We start from the raw sequence: 13,031 nt of genomic DNA on the forward strand, positions 1-13,031 counted from the left end.
GTTCCCTGTATTTACGTTTCTGTCTGCTCTTCTTCGAGCATGCTGCTATCAATTGACATCAGCATCTGACAATATAATTGCTCTGTTTCCATAAAAGACTGCTACATTCGTGGTGTAAAATTCCAAACTACACACAGTAACATCTTCTTAAAGCCATTATCAAGTTTTTAGACCATTGCAGCTGTCTGGCCAGAGGGCGCAGCAACAGTTAGATATCAATGGTCCAGCTTCTTTAAGGCTCAAATCACGAGTTAATTATTGAAATTTAGAGATGCATGTTATTGAAATCATGTCAGTTAGTTCCCCTCCATTACAATGCTGTCCGAGGAGATTTGACATTGGTCAAATCAGTTGCAATTATTGGGTGACATCAATTATTGTATATTTAAGCAGAGCGATGTGTTGTGATAACTTTCTGTGACAGCACACTCTATTTATATTTTCAGATTACCATGAATCACCTCCCGTAACCAGTGAGTATGGTTTCTTTGCAATTTGTTAGGAAACGTTTGCCGATTAGCACTGACAATCTCAGCAAGCTTATTGTGGCTTGATCAGATTTGGTTGTGTTATGATTTACTAAATATTTAATGATTAGGTTGAACAGATTAATTTGGGCTGAACATTGATTAATAACGAGCTGTTTACAGAAAGCAGCCTGCATTTGTCAAAGGTCCAAAAATTGGTGTGATAGCTTCAGATCAATTCAATGTTTCAAGAGTGGTTAACATAAGGTCCTGGGCAAATTGTGGAGCAGGAGCACATTTAACAAAAAGCAAAATTTGGAATCAACTAGATTTGAGATTTTCCATTCCGCTGGTTAAGCTGTCTAACATTTCAATAATGGGAAATGCTTCTTTCAATACATTCTCAATTTTGTTCTTGCTGTACGCTAAAGACTTTTTGTCTCTTTCCACAGCGACAATACCAGTTGTAACTGTAACACAGACTCCAACTGTCTACCAAGAACCTATTAACTACAATGTGACATTCATTGTAAACAGTCCAACGTTCCAAGAGATTCAGTCAAATGTCTCTAACCACAAAAATATGATTGCAAAAGAGGTGAGAGAGTTGTACAAGTATGTTACGTGGAGAAGTATTAGATCAAAATTTGCTTCGTTCCTCTATCTAAAGCAATGTTGTTTTTTACCCCTTTAGCTCAAGGACCTGTTTAAGAACAGCAGCATAAAGGCAACATTCTCAAGTTGCAAAGTAGATACATTCGGGTAAGAAATATTATCATTCACACCAAATAGTATAAACTTCCTTTTGTTTGAGTCTTATTACCAGAGTGTTGAACTTTATATAAAATTCACAGCTATCCAGAAGACTCAAAAACATTTCTCAGAAAGAAATGTTTTGTGGAGGACTTCTAATCCCACCGAGGGTTCCTTTACTGACCATTGATGCGACTCTAGGATTTGGCCATAAACGACTTAATCATTCTTGTCTTAGTGACCTAACACACTATGCTGTGGCAAATTATTTGCTGCTAATATTAAATTCATTTTCTTTTCTTGCAGTGTGGTAAATGGTGACAGCACCACAGTGACTGCAATCTGTTCATTCCGCAATCAATCTACCGTTGAGGAGTTCGACAGAATACTTGTGTACCACGTGTTTGAAAACAAGACCAAGGACATTTCTAACTTGGGGCCGTATGCATTGGACAAGTACAGCCTCTATGTAAATGGTACTTATCCGGTTGTTATTTAGTGTAGCTCTTTGTATGGTACACATGTTACAGTTTGGACAGTGTACGGAAACCTTTCGAACACAGAGTTCAAAGCACCACATGCAAGGCCTGATATCCAATGAGGTAATTTGTCGGCTTAACTCGGACATGGTCTGGGATACTGAGTCTGAGGTTGAACAGTCTAACATTTATTTTCTGATGAGCACTGCTGGAAAAGATCATCATCAACATCATCATAGGCAGTCCCTCGGAAACGAGGAGGGCTCACTTCCACTCTTAAAATGAGTCCTTAGGTGACTGAACAGTTTAATACAAGAACCACAGTCCCTGTCACAGGTGGGACAGATAGTCATTGAGGGTAAGGGAGCATGGGCAGATTTGCCGCATGCTCTTTCCGCTGCCTGCACTTGATTTCTGCATGTTCTCAACGCTGAGACTCGAGGTGCTCAGCGCCCTCCCGGATGCACTTCCTCCACTTACGGTAGTCTTTGGCCAGGGTCTCCCAGGTGTTGGTGGGGATGTTGCACTTCATCAGGAAGGCTTTGAGGGTGTCCTTGTAACGTTTCCTCTGCCCACCTTTGGCTCCTTTGCCGTAAAAGTTTGCCTCCCTGATAAAGTGCAGCATCCCTGAAAAAGTTAGATATTACCACTATACCTCTCTGAACAGCAAGCAACATTAACGCGTATGTAAATCAAACTATTAATCAGGTTAATTATGAAATGAAATAACAGGGAATCAGAAACATTTTAAAGAGACAACACAATCTGTTGCAAAATGTAAAACATTACAGCTATTTAGCCAAACATTGAATTTTGATGAACTGCTTCCACATGAGAGACTCAACGGTCACTCAGTTTGCCTCTCCCCATGAAGCAAGCAATGAGCAGGATGAGTAAGAGTTCCCTGTATTTACGTTTCTGTCTGCTCTTCTTCGAGCATGCTGCTATCAATTGACATCAGCATCTGATAATATAATTGCTCTGTTTCCATAAAAGACTGCTACATTCGTGGTGTAAAATTCCAAACTACTCACAGTAACATCTTCTTTAAGCCATTATCAAGTTTTTAGACCATTGCAGCTTTCTGGCCAGAGTGCGCAGCAACAGTTAGATATCAATGGTCCAACTCCTTTAAGGCTCAAATAACGAGTTAATTATTGAAATTTAGAGATGCATGTTATTGAAATCATGTCAGTTAGTTCCCCTCCATTACAATGCTGTCCGAGGAGATTTGACATTGGTCAAATCAGTTGCAATTATTGGGTGACATCAATTATTGTATATTTAAGCAGAGCGATGTGTTGTGATAACTTTCTGTGACAGCACACTCTATTTATATTTTCAGATTACCATGAATCACCTCCCGTAACCAGTGAGTATGGTTTCTTTGCAATTTGTTAGGAAACGTTTGCCGATTAGCACTGACAATCTCAGCAAGCTTATTGTGGCTTGATCAGATTTGGTTGTGTTATGATTTACGAAATATTTAATGATTAGGTTGGACAGATTAATTTGGGCTGAAACATTGATTAATAACGAGCTGTTTACAGAAAGCAGCCTGCATTTGTCAAAGATCCAAAAATTGGTTGGATAGCTTCAGATCAATTAAATGTTTCAAGAGTGGTTAACATAAGGTCCTGGGCAAATTGTGGAGCAGGAGCACATTTAACAAAAAGCAAAATTTGGAATCAACTAGATTTGAGATTTTCCATTCCGCTGGTTAAGCTGTCTAACATTTCAATAATGGGAAATGCTTCTTTCAATACATTCTCATTTTTGTTCTTGCTGTCCGCTAACGTCTTTTTGTCTCTTTCCACAGCGACAATACCAGTTGTAACTGTAACACAGACTCCAACTGTCTACCAAGAACCTATTAACTACAATGTGACATTCATTGTAAACAGTCCAACGTTCCAAGAGATTCAGTCAAATGTCTCTAACCACAAAAATATGATTGCAAAAGAGGTGAGAGAGTTGGAGAAGTAAGTGATGTGGAGAAGTATTCTCAAAATTTGCTTTGTTCCTCTATCTAAAGCAATGTTGTTTTTTTTCCCTTTAGCTCAAGGACCTGTTTAAGAACAGCAGCATAAAGGCAACATTCTCAAGTTGCAAAGTAGATACATTCGGGTAAGAAATATTATCATTCACACCAAATAGTATAAACTTCCTTTTGTTTGAGTCTTATTGCCAGTGTTGAACTTTATATAAAATTCACAGCTATCCAGAAGACTCAAAAACATTTCTCAGAAAGAAATGTTTTGTGGAGGACTTCTAATCCCACCGAGGGTTCCTTTACTGACCATTGATGCGACTCTTGGATTTGGCAATAAACGACTTAATCATTCTTGTCTTAGTGACCTAACACACTATGCTGTGGCAAATCATTTGCTGCTAATATTAAATTTATTTTCTTTTCTTGCAGTGTGGTAAATGGTGACAGCACCACAGTGACAGCAATCTGTTCATTCCGCAATCAATCTACCGTTGAGAAGGTCGACAGAATACTTGTGTACCACGTGTTTGAAAACAAGACCAAGGACATTTCTAACTTGGGGCCGTATGCATTGGACAACTACAGCCTCTATGTAAATGGTACTTATCCAGTTGTTATTTAGTGTAGCTCTTTGTATGGTACACATGTTACAGTTTGGACAGTGTACGGAAACCTTTCCAACACAGAGTTCAAAGCACCACATGCAAGGCCTGATATCCAATGAGGTAATTTGTCGGCTTAACTCGGACATGGTCTGGGATACTGAGTCTGAGGTTGAACAGTCTAACATTTGTTTTCTGATGAGCACTGCTGGAAAAGATCATCATCAACATCATCATAGGCAGTCCCTCGGAAACGAGGAAGGCTCACTTCCACTCTTAAAATGAGTCCTTAGGTGACTGAACAGTCTAATACCACAGTCCCTTTCACAGGTGGGACAGATAGTCATTGAGGGTAAGGGAGCCTGGGACAGATTTGCCGCATGGTCTTTCCGCTGCCTGCGCTTGATTTCTGCATGTTCTCATCGCTGAGACTCGAGGTGCTGAGCACCCTCCCGGATGCACTACTTTCACTTAGGGTAGTCTTTGGCCAGGGTCTCCCAGGTGTTGGTGGGGATGTTGCACTTCATCAGGAAGGCTTTGAGGGTGTCCTTATAATGTTTCCTCTGCACACCTTTGGCACCTTTGCCATAAAAGTTTGCCTCCCTGATAAAGTGCAGCATCCCTGGAAAAGTTATATATTACCACTATACCTCTCTGAACACCAAACAACATTAACGCGTATGTAAAGCAAACTATTAATCAGATTAATTATGAAATGAAATAACAGGGAATCAAAAACATTTTAAAGAGACAACACAATCTGTTGCAAAATGTAAAACATTACAGCTATTTCGCCAAACATTGAATTTTGATGAACTGCTTCCACATGAGAGACTCAACGGTCACTCAGTTTGCCTCTACCCATGAAGCAAGCAATGAGCAGGATGAGTAAGAGTTCCCTGTATTTACGTTTCTGTCTGCTCTTCTTCGAGCATGCTGCTATCAATTGACATCAGCATGTGACAATATAATTGCTCTGTTTCCATAAAAGACTGCTACATTCGTGGTGTAAAATTCCAAACTACTCACAGTAACATCTTCTTTAAGCCATTATCAAGTTTTTAGACCATTGCAGCTTTCTGGCCAGAGTGCACAGCAACAGTTAGATATCAATGGTCCAACTCCTTTAAGGCTCAAATAACGAGTTAATTATTGAAATTTAGAGATGCATGTTATTGAAATCATGTCAGTTAGTTCCCCTCCATTACAATGCTGTCTGAGGAGATTTGACATTGGTCAAATCAGTTGCAATTATTGGGTGACATCAATTATTGTATATTTAAGCAGAGCGATGTGTTGTGATAACTTTCTGTGACAGCACACTCTATTTATATTTTCAGATTACCATGAATCACCTCCTGTAACCAGTGAGTATGGTTTCTTTGCAATTTGTTAGGAAACGTTTGCCGATTAGCACTGACAATCTCAGCAAGCTTATTGTGGCTTGATCAGATTTGGTTGTGTTATGATGTACTAAATATTTATGAATAGGTTCGACAGGTTAATTTGGGCTGAACATTGATTAATAACGAGCTGTTTACAGAAAGCAGCGTGCATTTGTCAAAGATCCAAAAATTGATTGGATAGCTTCAGATCAATTAAATGTTTCAAGAGTGGTTAACATAAGGTCCTGGGCAAATTGTGGAGCAGGAGCACATTTAACAAAAAGCAAAATTTGGAATCAACTAGATTTGAGATTTTCCATTCCGCTGGTTAAGCTGTCTATCATTTCAATAATGGGAAATGCTTCTTTCAATACATTCTCATTTTTGTTCTTGCTGTACGCTAAAGTTTTTTGTCTCTTTCCACAGCGACAATACCAGTTGTAACTGTAACACAGACTCCAACTGTCTACCAAGAACCTATTAACTACAATGTGACATTCATTGTAAACAGTCCAACGTTCCAAGAGATTCAGTCAAATGTCTCTAACCAGAAAAATATGATTGCAAAAGAGGTGAGAGAGTTGTACAAGTATGTTATGTGGAGAAGTATTAGATCAAAATTTGCTTCGTTCCTCTATCTAAAGCAATGTTGTTTTTTTTCCCTTTAGCTCAAGGACCTGTTTAAGAACAGCAGCATAAAATCAACATTCTCAAGTTGCAAAGTAGATACACTCGGGTAAGAAATATTACCATTCACACCAAATAGTATAAACTTCCTTTTGTTTGAGTCTTATTGCCAGTGTTGAACTTTATATAAAATTCACAGCTATCCAGAAGACTCAAAAACATTTCTCAGAAAGAAATGTTTTGTGGAGGACTTCTAATCCCACCGAGGGTTCCTTTACTGACCATTGATGCGACTCTTGGATTTGGCAATAAACGACTTAATCATTCTTGTCTTAGTGACCTAACACACTATGCTGTGGCAAATCATTTGCTGCTAATATCAAATTTATTTTCTTTTCTTGCAGTGTGGTAAATGGTGACAGCACCACAGTGACAGCAATCTGTTCATTCCGCAATCAATCTACCGTTGAGAAGGTCGACAGAGTACTTGTGTACCACGTGTTTGAAAACAAGACCAAGGACATTTCTAACTTGGGGCCGTATGCATTGGACAACTACAGCCTCTATGTAAATGGTACTTATCCAGTTGTTATTTAGTGTAGCTCTTTGTATGGTACACATGTTACAGTTTGGACAGTGTACGGAAACCTTTCCAACACAGAGTTCAAAGCACCACATGCAAGGCCTGATATCCAATGAGGTAATTTGTCGGCTTAACTCGGACATGGTCTGGGATACTGAGTCTGAGGTTGAACAGTCTAACATTTATTTTCTGATGAGCACTGCTGGAAAAGATCATCATCAACATCATCATAGGCAGTCCCTCGGAAACGAGGAAGGCTCACTTCCACTCTTAAAATGAGTCCTTAGGTGACTGAAGAGTCTAATACGAGAACCACAGTCCCTTTCACAGGTGGGACAGATAGTCATTGAGGGTAAGGGAGCCTGGGACAGATTTGCCGCATGGTCTTTCCGCTGCCTGCGCTTGATTTCTGCATGTTCTCATCGCTGAGACTCGAGGTGCTGAGCACCCTCCCGGATGCACTACCTTCACTTAGGGTAGTCTTTGGCCAGGGTCTCCCAGGTGTTGGTGGGGATGTTGCACTTCATCAGGAAGGCTTTGAGGGTGTCCTTATAATGTTTCCTCTGCACACCTTTGGCACCTTTGCCATAAAAGTTTGCCTCCCTGATAAAGTGCAGAATCCCTGGAAAAGTTATATATTACCACTATACCTCTCTGAACACCAAACAACATTAACGCGTATGTAAAGCAAACTATTAATCAGATTAATTATGAAATGAAATAACAGGGAATCAAAAACATTTTAAAGAGACAACACAATCTGTTGCAAAATGTAAAACATTACAGCTATTTCGCCAAACATTGAATTTTCATGAACTGTTTCCACATGAGAGACTCAACGGTCACTCAGTTTGCCTCTACCCATGAAGCAAGCAATGAGCAGGATGAGTAAGAGTTCCCTGTATTTACGTTTCTGTCTGCTCTTCTTCGAGCATGCTGCTATCAATTGACATCAGCATCTGACAATATAATTGCTCTGTTTCCATAAAAGACTGCTATATTCGTGGTGTAAAATTCCAAACTACTCACAGTAACATCTTCTTTAAGCCATTATCAAGTTTTTAGACCATTGCAGCTTTCTGGCCAGAGTGCGCAGCAACAGTTAGATATCAATGGTCCAACTCCTTTAAGGCTCAAATAACGAGTTAATTATTGAAATTTAGAGATGCATGTTATTGAAATCATGTCAGTTAGTTCCCCTCCATTACAATGCTGTCCAAGGAGATTTGACATTGGTCAAATCAGTTGCAATTATTGGGTGACATCAATTATTGTATATTTAAGCAGAGCGATGTGTTGTGATAACTTTCTGTGACAGCACACTCTATTTATATTTTCAGATTACCATGAATCACCTCCTGTAACCAGTGAGTATGGTTTCTTTGCAATTTGTTAGGAAACGTTTGCCGATTAGCACTGACAATCTCAGCAAGCTTATTGTGGCTTGATCAGATTTGGTGGTGTTATGATTTACTAAATATTTAATGATTAGGTTGGACAGATTAATTTGGGCTGAACATTGATTAATAACGAGCTGTTTACAGAAAGCAGCCTGCATTTGTCAATAATCCAAAAATTGGTTGGATAGCTTCAGATCAATTAAATGTTTCAAGAGTGGTTAACATAAGGTCCTGGGCAAATTGTGGAGCAGGAGCACATTTAACAAAAAGCAAAATTTGGAATTAACTAGATTTGAGATTTTCCATTCCGCTGGTTAAGCTGTCTAACATTTCAATCATGGGAAATGCTTCTTTCAATACATTCTCAATTTTGTTCTTGCTGTACGCTAAAGTCTTTTTGTCTCTTTCCACAGCGACAATACCAGTTGTAACTGTAACACAGACTCCAACTGTCTACCAAGAACCTATTAACTACAATGTGACATTCATTGTAAACAGTCCAACGTTCCAAGAGATTCAGTCAAATGTCTCTAACCAGAAAAATATGATTGCAAAAGAGGTGAGAGAGTTGTACAAGTATGTTATGTGGAGAAGTATTCGATCAAAATTTGCTTTGTTCCTCTATCTAAAGCAATGTTGTTTTTTTTCCCTTTAGCTCAAGGACCTGTTTAAGAACAGCAGCATAAAGGCAACATTCTCAAGTTGCAAAGTAGATGCATTCGGGTAAGAAATATTACCATTCACACCAAATAGTATAAACTTCCTTTTGTTTGAGTCTTATTGCCAGTGTTGAACTTTATATAAAATTCACAGCTATCCAGAAGACTCAAAAACATTTCTCAGAAAGAAATGTTTTGTGGAGGACTTCTAATCCCACCGAGGGTTCCTTTACTGACCATTGATGCGACTCTTGGATTTGGCAATAAACGACTTAATCATTCTTGTCTTAGTGACCTAACACACTATGCTGTGGCAAATCATTTGCTGCTAATATTAAATTTATTTTCTTTTCTTGCAGTGTGGTAAATGGTGACAGCACCACAGTGACAGCAATCTGTTCATTCCGCAATCAATCTACCGTTGAGGAGGTCGACAGAATACTTGTGTACCACGTGTTTGAAAACAAGACCAAGGACATTTCTAACTTGGGGCCGTATGCATTGGACAACTACAGCCTCTATGTAAATGGTACTTATCCGGTTGTTATTTAGTGTTGCTCTTTGTATGGTACACATGTTACAGTTTGGACAGTGTACGGAAACCTTTCCAACACAGAGTTCAAAGCACCACATGCAAGGCCTGATATCCAATGAGGTAATTTGTCGGCTTAACTCGGACATGGTCTGGGATACTGAGTCTGAGGTTGAACAGTCTAACATTTGTTTTCTGATGAGCACTGCTGGAAAAGATCATCATCAACATCATCATAGGCAGTCCCTCGGAAACGAGGAAGGCTCACTTCCACTCTTAAAATGAGTCCTTAGCTGACTGAACAGTCTAATACGAGAACCACAGTCCCTTTCACAGGTGGGACAGATAGTCATTGAGAGTAAGGGAGCCTGGGACAGATTTGCCGCATGCTCTTTCCGCTGCCTGCGCTTGATTTCTGCATGTTCTCATCGCTGAGACTCGAGGTGCTGAGCACCCTCCCGGATGCACTACCTTCACTTAGGGTAGTCTTTGGCCAGGGTCTCCCAGGTGTTGGTGGGGATGTTGCACTTCATCAGGAAGGCTTTGAGGGTGTCCTTATAACGTTTCCTCTGCACACCTTTGGCACCTTTGCCATAAAAGTTTGCCTCCCTGATAAAGTGCAGCATCCCTGGAAAAGTTATATATTACCACTATACCTCTCTGAACAGCAAGCAACATTAACGCGTATGTAAAGCAAACTATTAATCAGGTTAATTATGAAATGAAATAACAGGGAATCAAAAACATTTTAAAGAGACAACACAATCTGTTGCAAAATGGAAAACATTACAGCTATTTAGCCAAACATTCAATTTTGATGAACTGCTTCCACATGAGAGACTCAACGGTCACTCAGTTTGCCTCTACCCATGAAGCAAGCAATGAGCAGGATGAGTAAGAGTTCCCTGTATTTACGTTTCTGTCTGCTCTTCTTCGAGCATGCTGCTATCAATTGACATCAGCATCTGACAATATAATTGCTCTGTTTCCATAAAAGACTGCTACATTCGTGGTGTAAAATTCCAAACTACACACAGTAACATCTTCTTAAAGCCATTATCAAGTTTTTAGACCATTGCAGCTTTCTGGCCAGAGGGCGCAGCAACAGTTAGATATAAATGGTCCAGCTTCTTTAAGGCTCAAATAACGAGTTCATTATTGAAATTTAGAGATGCATGTTATTGAAATCATGTCAGTTAGTTCCCCTCCATTACAATGCTGTCCGAGGAGATTTGACATTGGTCAAATCAGTTGCAATTATTGGGTGACATCAATTATTATATATTTAAGCAGAGCGATGTGTTGTGATAACTTTCTGTGACAGCACACTCTATGTATATTTTCAGATTACCATGAATCACCTCCTGTAACCAGTGAGTATGGTTTCTTTGCAATTTGTTAGGAAACGTTTGCCGATTAGCACTGACAATCTAAGCAAGCTTATTGTGGCTTGATCAGATTTGGTTGTGTTATGATTTACTAAATATTTAATGATTAGGTTGGACAGATTAATTTGGGCTGAACATTGATTAATAACGAGCTGTTTACAGAAAGCAGCCTGCATTTGTCAAAGATCCAAAAATTGGTGTGATAGCTTCAGATCAATTAAATGTTTCAAGAGTGGTTAACATAAGGTCCTGGGCAAATTGTCGAGCAGGAGCACATTTAACAAAAAGCAAAATTTGGAATCAACTAGATTTGAGATTTTCCATTCCGCTGGTTAAGCTGTCTAACATTTTAATAATGGGAAATGCTTCTTTCAATACATTCTCAATTTTGTTCTTGCTGTACGCTGAAGACTTTTTGTCTCTTTCCACAGCGACAATACCAGTTGTAACTGTAACACAGACTCCAACTGTCTACCAAGAACCTATTAACTACAATGTGACATTCATTGTAAACAGTCCAACGTTCCAAGAGATTCAGTCAAATGTCTCTAACCAGAAAAATATGATTGCAAAAGAGGTGAGAGAGTTGTACAAGTATGTTACGTGGAGAAGTATTAGATCAAAATTTGCTTCGTTCCTCTATCTAAAGCAATGTTGTTTTTTACCCCTTTAGCTCAAGGACCTGTTTAAGAACAGCAGCATAAAGGCAACATTCTCAAGTTGCAAAGTAGATACATTCGGGTAAGAAATATTATCATTCACACCAAATAGTATAAACTTCCTTTTGTTTGAGTCTTATTACCAGAGTGTTGAACTTTATATAAAATTCACAGCTATCCAGAAGACTCAAAAACATTTCTCAGAAAGAAATGTTTTGTGGAGGACTTCTAATCCCACCGAGGGTTCCTTTACTGACCATTGATGCGACTCTTGGATTTGGCCATAAACGACTTAATCATTCTTGTCTTAGTGACCGAACACACTATGCTGTGGCAAATTATTTGCTGCTAATATTAAATTTATTTTCTTTTCTTGCAGTGTGGTAAATGGTGACAGCACCACAGTGACTGCAATCTGTTCATTCCGCAATCAATCTACCGTTGAGGAGGTCGACAGAATACTTGTGTACCACGTGTTTGAAAACAAGACCAAGGACATTTCTAACTTGGGGCCGTATGCATTGGACAACTACAGCCTCTATGTAAATGGTACTTATCCGGTTGTTATTTAGTGTAGCTCTTTGTATGGTACACATGTTACAGTTTGGACAGTGTACGGAAACCTTTCCAACACAGAGTTCAAAGCACCACATGCAAGGCCTGATATCCAATGAGGTAATTTGTCGGCTTAACTCGGACATGGTCTGGGATACTGAGTCTGAGGTTGAACAGTCTAACATTTATTTTCTGATGAGCACTGCTGGAAAAGATCATCATCAACATCATCATAGGCAGTCCCTCGGAAACGAGGAGGGCTCACTTCCACTCTTAAAATGAGTCCTTAGGTGACTGAACAGTCTAATACGAGAACCACAGTCCCTGTCACAGGTGGGACAGATCGTCATTGAGGGTAAGGGAGCGTGGGACAGATTTGCCGCATGCTCTTTCCGCTGCCTGCACTTGATTTCTGCATGTTCTCAACGCTGAGACTCGAGGTGCTCAGCGCCCTCCCGGATGCACTTCCTCCACTTAGGGTAGTCTTTGGCCAGGGTCTCCCAGGTGTTGGTGGGGATGTTGCACTTCATCAGGAAGGCTTTGAGGGTGTCCTTGTAACGTTTCCTCTGCCCACCTTTGGCTCCTTTGCCGTAAAAGTTTGCCTCCCTGATAAAGTGCAGCATCCCTGAAAAAGTTAGATATTACCACTATACCTCTCTGAACTGCAAGCAACATTAACGCGTATGTAAAGCAAACTATTAATCAGGTTAATTATGAAATGAAATAACAGGGAATCAAAAACATTTTAAAGAGACAACACAATCTGTTGCAAAATGTAAAACATTACAGCTATTTCGCCAAACATTGAATTTTCATGAACTGTTTCCACATGAGAGACTCAACGGTCACTCAGTTTGCCTCTACCCATGAAGCAAGCAATGAGCAGGATGAGTAAGAGTTCCCTGTATTTACGTTTCTGTCTGCTCTTCTTCGAGCATGGTGCTATCAA

This window comes from Pristiophorus japonicus, chromosome 18 (genome assembly GCF_044704955.1).
Source record: "Pristiophorus japonicus isolate sPriJap1 chromosome 18, sPriJap1.hap1, whole genome shotgun sequence".
NCBI classification, from domain to species: Eukaryota; Metazoa; Chordata; class Chondrichthyes; family Pristiophoridae; genus Pristiophorus; species Pristiophorus japonicus.